Source organism: Miscanthus floridulus, chromosome 15, assembly GCF_019320115.1.
Source record: "Miscanthus floridulus cultivar M001 chromosome 15, ASM1932011v1, whole genome shotgun sequence".
NCBI lineage: Eukaryota > Viridiplantae > Streptophyta > Magnoliopsida > Poales > Poaceae > Miscanthus > Miscanthus floridulus.
In genome coordinates, this window is record NC_089594.1 from 15,325,161 (window position 1) to 15,331,458 (window position 6,298).

The following is a 6,298-nucleotide window of genomic DNA, read 5'->3' on the forward strand; positions in this document are numbered from 1 at the left end:
TGCGGGAGCTAGGTCGGAACGTGCCACGCACCGCTGCTGCGCTCCTCGACATCGCCACCAACTTCGCCTCGGGCGGGGAGGCCATCGGTGCCATCTTCCCCGACAGCGATGCCAAGGGAAAACGGAGGGACGAGGCCCCCGACGCCTCGGCCTCCCACCTCCCTAAGAGAAAGAAAAAGGGGCGCCTAGGGAAGCAGGAGGTCATGGAGGCTGATCTGGTCGGGGCCGTAGAACGCAAGAATCCCCGAGGCCCCAAAGGCCCTAGGCCTTTCGACGACATGCTCAAGAAACCATGCCCTTATCACCAAGGCCCGGTCAGGCACACCCTCGAGGATTGCTCCATGCTGTGACATTACTACACTAGGCTCGAGATCCCCGACGATGACGCCAAGCAGAAGGGCGCTGGCGATCGGGATGAGGACAAGGACGACGGGTTCCCCGAGGTACGCAACGCCTTCATGATCTTCGGTGGGCCCTCGGCATGCCTTACGGCGCGGCAGCGCAAGAGGGAACGCCGAGAAGTCTTCTCGGTCAAGGTAGCCACCCCCCAGTACCTTGACTGGTCTCGAAAGGCAATCACCTTTGATCGAGATGACCACCCTGACCATGTTCCGAATCCCGGGCAGTACCCACTAGTTGTCGACCCGATCATCGGCAACACCCGACTCTCCAAGGTGTTGATGGACGGAGGCAGCGGCCTCAACATCCTCTACACCAACACCCTGGAGCTCTTGGACATCGACCGGTCGAGGCTCTGAGGCGATGTCGCACCCTTCCACGGCATCGTGCTAGGGAAGCGCATGCGACCCCTTGGGCGCATCGACCTTCCTGTCTGCTTCGGCACCCCCTCCAACTACCGCAAGGAAGTCCTCACCTTCGAGGTAGTCGGGTTCGGGGGAGCCTACCACGCCATTCTAGGGCGGCCGTGCTACGCCAAGTTCATGGCAGTGCCCAACTATACCTACCTCAAGCTCAAGATGCCAGGCCCTAGCGGTGTCATCACGATTGAGTCCACGTACGAACATGCATACGACTACGACGTTGAATGCATCGAGTATGCCGAGGCTCTTGCGGAGGCCGAGACCCTCATCGCCCACCTCGACCAACTCAATGGCGAGGTGCCTAACTCCAAGCGTCGCGCGGGGGCGTTCGAGCCCGTGGAAACCATCAAACTCATCCCGGTCGACCCAGCCTGCCCCGAGGACCGGGCGCTGAGGATCAGCGCCACCCTCGACATCAAATAGGAAGCCATGCTCATTGACTTCCTCCGTGCAAATGCCAACATATTTGCATGGAGTCCCTTGGACATGCCGGGCATGCCGAGGGAAGTCGCCGAGCACGCCTTGGACGTCCGAGCCGGCTCTAGACCGGTAAGCCAACACCTGCGCCGCTTCGATGAGGAAAAGCGTAGGGCCATCGGTGAGGAGGTGCAGAAACTACTGGCGGCTGGGTTTATCAAGGAAGTATCCCACCCGGAGTGGTTGGCTAACCCCGTGTTAGTTAGGAAGAAAAGTGGGAAATGGAGGATGTGTGTAGACTATACCGGTTTGAACAAAGCCTGTCCAAAAGTCCCCTTCCCGTTACCCCGAATCGATCAGATCGTTGACTCCACTGCGGGATGCGAAACCCTGTCTTTCCTTGATGCGTATTCTAGTTACCATCAAATCAAGATGAAAGAGTCCGACCAGCTCGCGACTTCTTTCATCACACCATTCGACATGTACTGCTACGTGACGATGCCCTTCGGCCTCAGAAACGCCGGTGCCACGTACCAGCGGTGCATGACCCAGGTCTTTGGTGACAACATTGGGCAGACCGTCGAGGCCTACGTAGACGACATCGTGGTCAAGACCAGAAAGGCCGAGGGTCTCGTCGACGACTTGACAATAACCTTCAAATGCCTTAGAGAGAAGGGCATCAAGCTCAATCCCGAGAAGTGTGTGTTCGGGGTTCCCCGAGGCATGCTCTTGGGATTCATAGTCTCAGAACGCGGCATCGAAGCCAACCCAGAGAAGGTCTCAGCCATAACCGGCATGGGACCAATCAGGGACCTCAAGGGAGTACAGAGGGTCATGGGATGCCTTGCGGCCCTAAGCCGATTCATCTCGCGCCTCGGCGAAAAAGGTTTGCCTTTGTACCGACTCTTGAGAAAATCCGAGCGTTTTTCCTGGACTCCCGAGGCCGAAGAAGCCCTCGACAGACTCAAAGCACTGCTCACAAATCCTCCCATCCTGATACCCCCGGCCATGGACGAGACCCTCTTGCTCTATGTCGCCGCAACGACCCAAGTGGTCAGCGTCGCCGTAGTGGTAGAGAGGCAGGAAGAGGGGCACACTCTGCCCACCCAATGACCTATTTATTTCATCAGCGAGGTGCTCTCCGAGACCAAAGCACGCTACCCCCACGTCTAGAAGCTGGTCTACGCCGTGGTCCTGGCCCGGCGCAAACTGCGTCACTACTTCGAGTCGCACCCAGTGACTGTGGTATCATCTTTCCCCCTGGGTGAAATAGTTCATAACTGGGAGGCCTCGGGCAGGATAGCCAAATGGGCTGTCGAGCTTATGGGGGAAACCTTGACCTTTGCGCCTCGAAAGGCGATCAAGTCTCAGGTCTTGGCCGATTTCGTGGCTGAATGGACAGATACCCAACTGCCACCCACTCAAATTCAGACGGAATACTGGACCCTGTACTTCGATGGATCCTTGATGAAGACTGGGGCAGGCGCGGGTCTGCTCTTCATTTCGCCCCTCGGAGTACACATGCGCTACATGGTGCGGCTCCACTTCGCCGCCTCCAACAACGTGGCCGAATACGAGGCCCTCATCAACGGCTTACAAGTCGCCATCGAACTTGGGGCGCGACGCCTCGACGTCTGAGGCGACTCGCGGCTCGTCATAGATCAAGTGATGAAGGAGTCAAACTGCCTCGACCCCAAAATGGAGGCTTACTGCAAGCTAGTACGACGCCTAGAAGACAAGTTCGACGGTCTCGAGCTAAATCACGTCGCGCGGAAGTACAATGAGGCCGCCGACGAGCTGGCAAAGATGGCCTCAGCACGGGTCCCGGTCCCCCCGAACATCTTCGCCAGAGACCTCCACAAACCTTCCATTGGATACACCTCGGCAACAGAGGAGGGCCCGCCTATGGAACCCGCGGCGAAGCTCGACGCCCCCTCTGCTGCCGAGACCCCCTCGACCAAGCCCGAGGTCATGGAAGTCAACGCCGAGCCTCCACGGACTGATCAGGACGCGGATTGGCGAGTCCTGTTCCTCGATTGGCTCGATCGGGAGGAGCTTCCTGACGACAGAACCGAAGCACGACGGCTTGCGCGGTGAGCCAAGACCTACGCCCTCTACAATGGTGAATTGTACAGGCGAAGTCCCTCAGGTGTCCTCCAACGGTGTATCAGTTCCGAAGCGGGCCAAGCCCTGCTTTGGGACTTACACGCGGGCGCCTGCGGGCACCATGCGGCGCCTCGGACGCTCATAGGGAACGCTTTTCGCCAAGGGTTCTACTGGCCGATGGCAGTCGCTGACGCTACCAAGCTGGTACGCTCCTGCGAAGGATGCCAGTACTATGCCCGGTAAACACATCTCCCCGCCCTGGCCCTGCAAACCATCTCCATCACATGGCCATCCGCCGTACGGGGTCTCGACATGGTCGGGCCTCTGAAAAGGCCCCTGGGGGCTTCACCCATCTATTGGTATCAATTGACAAGTTCTCCAAATGGATCGAGGCTCGTCCGATCAATCGAATCAAATCCGAGCAGGCGGTGCTGTTCTTCACTGACATCATCCACAGGTTTGGGGTCCCCAACACCATCATCACCGACAACGGGACGCAGTTCACCGGCAAAAGGTTCCTGACGTTTTGCGACGACCACCACATCCGTGTGGCCTGGTCGACTGTAGGACACCCAAGGACCAATGGCCAAGTAGAGCGTGCCAACGGCATGATCCTACAAGGCCTCAAGCCAAGGATTCACAACCGATTGAAAAAGTTTGGCAAAAAATGGCTCGCCGAGCTCCCGTCGGTCATCTGGAGCCTGAGGAACACCCCAAGTCGAGCCACGGGATTCACGCCTTTCTTCCTAGTCTATGGGGCCGAGGCCATCCTCCCCACCGACTTGGAATATGGTTCCCCGAGGCTGCAAGCCTATAACGAACAAAGTAACCGCACCACCCGAGAGGATGCCCTTGATCAACTGGAGGAAGCCCGAGACGTCGCGCTACTACACTCGGCCAAATACCAGCAGAGCCTGCGGCGCTATCAGGCCCGACGCGTCCGAGGCCGAGACTTGAAGGTAGGCGACCTGGTGTTGAGGCTAGCACAGAGCAACAAGGGTCGCCACAAGCTGACCCCGCCATGGGAAGGACCGTACATCATTGCCCGAGTGCTGAAGCCCGGGACCTACAAACTAGCCAACGAGAAGGGCGAAGTCTTCACCAACGCTTGGAACATAGAACAGCTACGTCGCTTTTATCCCTAAATTTCCAAGCATTGTATATATCGTTTCTCAAAGTACAATTAAAAAGCGTTCTTTAGTTCGTCTAACTTTTCGAGAAACCCCCCGAGCCCATCGTAGGCCTCGGCAATACAGTAACACGGCAAGGGAAACTCGGTTCTGCCTCGGCAGAACCAAGCCTCCCTCGGGGGCTAGATAGGGGACCCCTCCCTAGGCGTCCCCTAGGTCCCATGCACCATTCTTCAGTTGTTTTTCGCAAAAAATCCTACGCCAAGTCCCTAGCAGGCTCTGACGAATTCGTTGTAAAAACCCCTCGGACCAAGGTCTGTTTCCTAAGCAAGAGGCCGGTAGAGTCGCGAGATGGCCTACGCCTCCGGGCTACGGCACTCCCTCACTACCTCTCGCTCAAGGGACGGCTTAGGCCCCAAGGGGGTGTTTTGCAAACGAAATCCGATCAGGAGCGACAGAGGGCAGAGGCTCGGAAACATAAGAAAAACAACTAGGAAACACAAGTACTTCAAAAGTAAAGGCCTCGACGGCCACAAGCGTTACGATACAAAAAATAACCCCTATTCTATTTTTACATAGCCCCTAGGGCCCAGATCAAGGCTCAGGGCCTTCAGCACCGGCAGATGGTAGGGGAGGAACCACCTCCTCTTCGAAGAGCGTCGCCAGCACCGTGCCAGGGCCTTCCGCCGCTTCCATCAGCTTCGCCACCACCGCGTCGGCCTCCTCGTCATCATCAGGCAGAACATAGCCATCACTGATGGCCGGGAGGTTGATGCCAAGGTAGTGAGAGGAGATGACGGCCAGCGCCCACTTGACACCCGTGTGCAGTGCCCCTCGGAGCCGCTCGCGCATCTGGCTGCTCGGCGCAATCAAGCGGCTCCCAAGGGAGCTGCCTGATTGAACCCCCTCGACCTCCAAGGCCTCGCAGGTGGAAAGGGCAGCATGCTTCAGTGCCTCGTGCTCCCCGATCTCGGTCTCGAGCACCGTCTGCACCGCGCTGGAAGCCTCGGCGGCCCGAATGATCTTCGCCTCCGACTCTGCACCGCGGAAAACGGAATGAAGTCGAGCGAGAGAAAGGACAACCTAAGTTGGGGACGGAAGCCCACGGAACTCACCCTTGGCCTTCTGCTCCCAGCGACGGGTCTTGGCTTGACAGGCCTCGGCCTTCTCCTTCAACCGTTGGGCCTCGAACCTAGAGGCCTCGGCCGCCCTGGAAGCTTCACTTCCGAGCTCTGCATCATACAAGGAAGTCAGGGAGCAAACATAAGGAAAAGGAAACAAAACAAGGGGACTGGAACTCACCCTCGACCGTCCCCTTCAAAACCACAGCCTCGATTTGCGAGGCCTCAACCATAGCAAGGGCCTCATTCAGAGCGCCTTTGGTCAGCCGGTGCGCACTCTCCTCTGCCCCCAGCTGCCTGGCGAGGGCCTTGCCCGAGGCCGTCGCTTCTTCGGCCCGGGACCTGAAGGCATCCCGATCGCTGACCGCGCGGGTAAGCTCCTCCTCTAGCTCCTTGACCCGCGCCGCCAAAGGGGCGAGCTGCGCCTAGACCGTGGCCGCCTCGACCTTCGCGTCGGCACAGCGAAGGTAGAGGTCCTCCACCTCCGCGCTTCACGCCGACAGAAGCTCGTTAGCGTCGGCAAGAAGGCCCTTCTGCCGGTGAAGCTGGTCCCAGACACCCCTCTCCCGCCGGAGAAAGACCGACTTCCCAAGCGACCGGGTCTCGAGCTCCTGGGGAAGCAGAGCGAGGGTCATTGGTCGCAACAAAATCAGGAAAGTAAACGTCGCGCGAGAAAGGAAAACACGAACCTGGGCGACTCTGG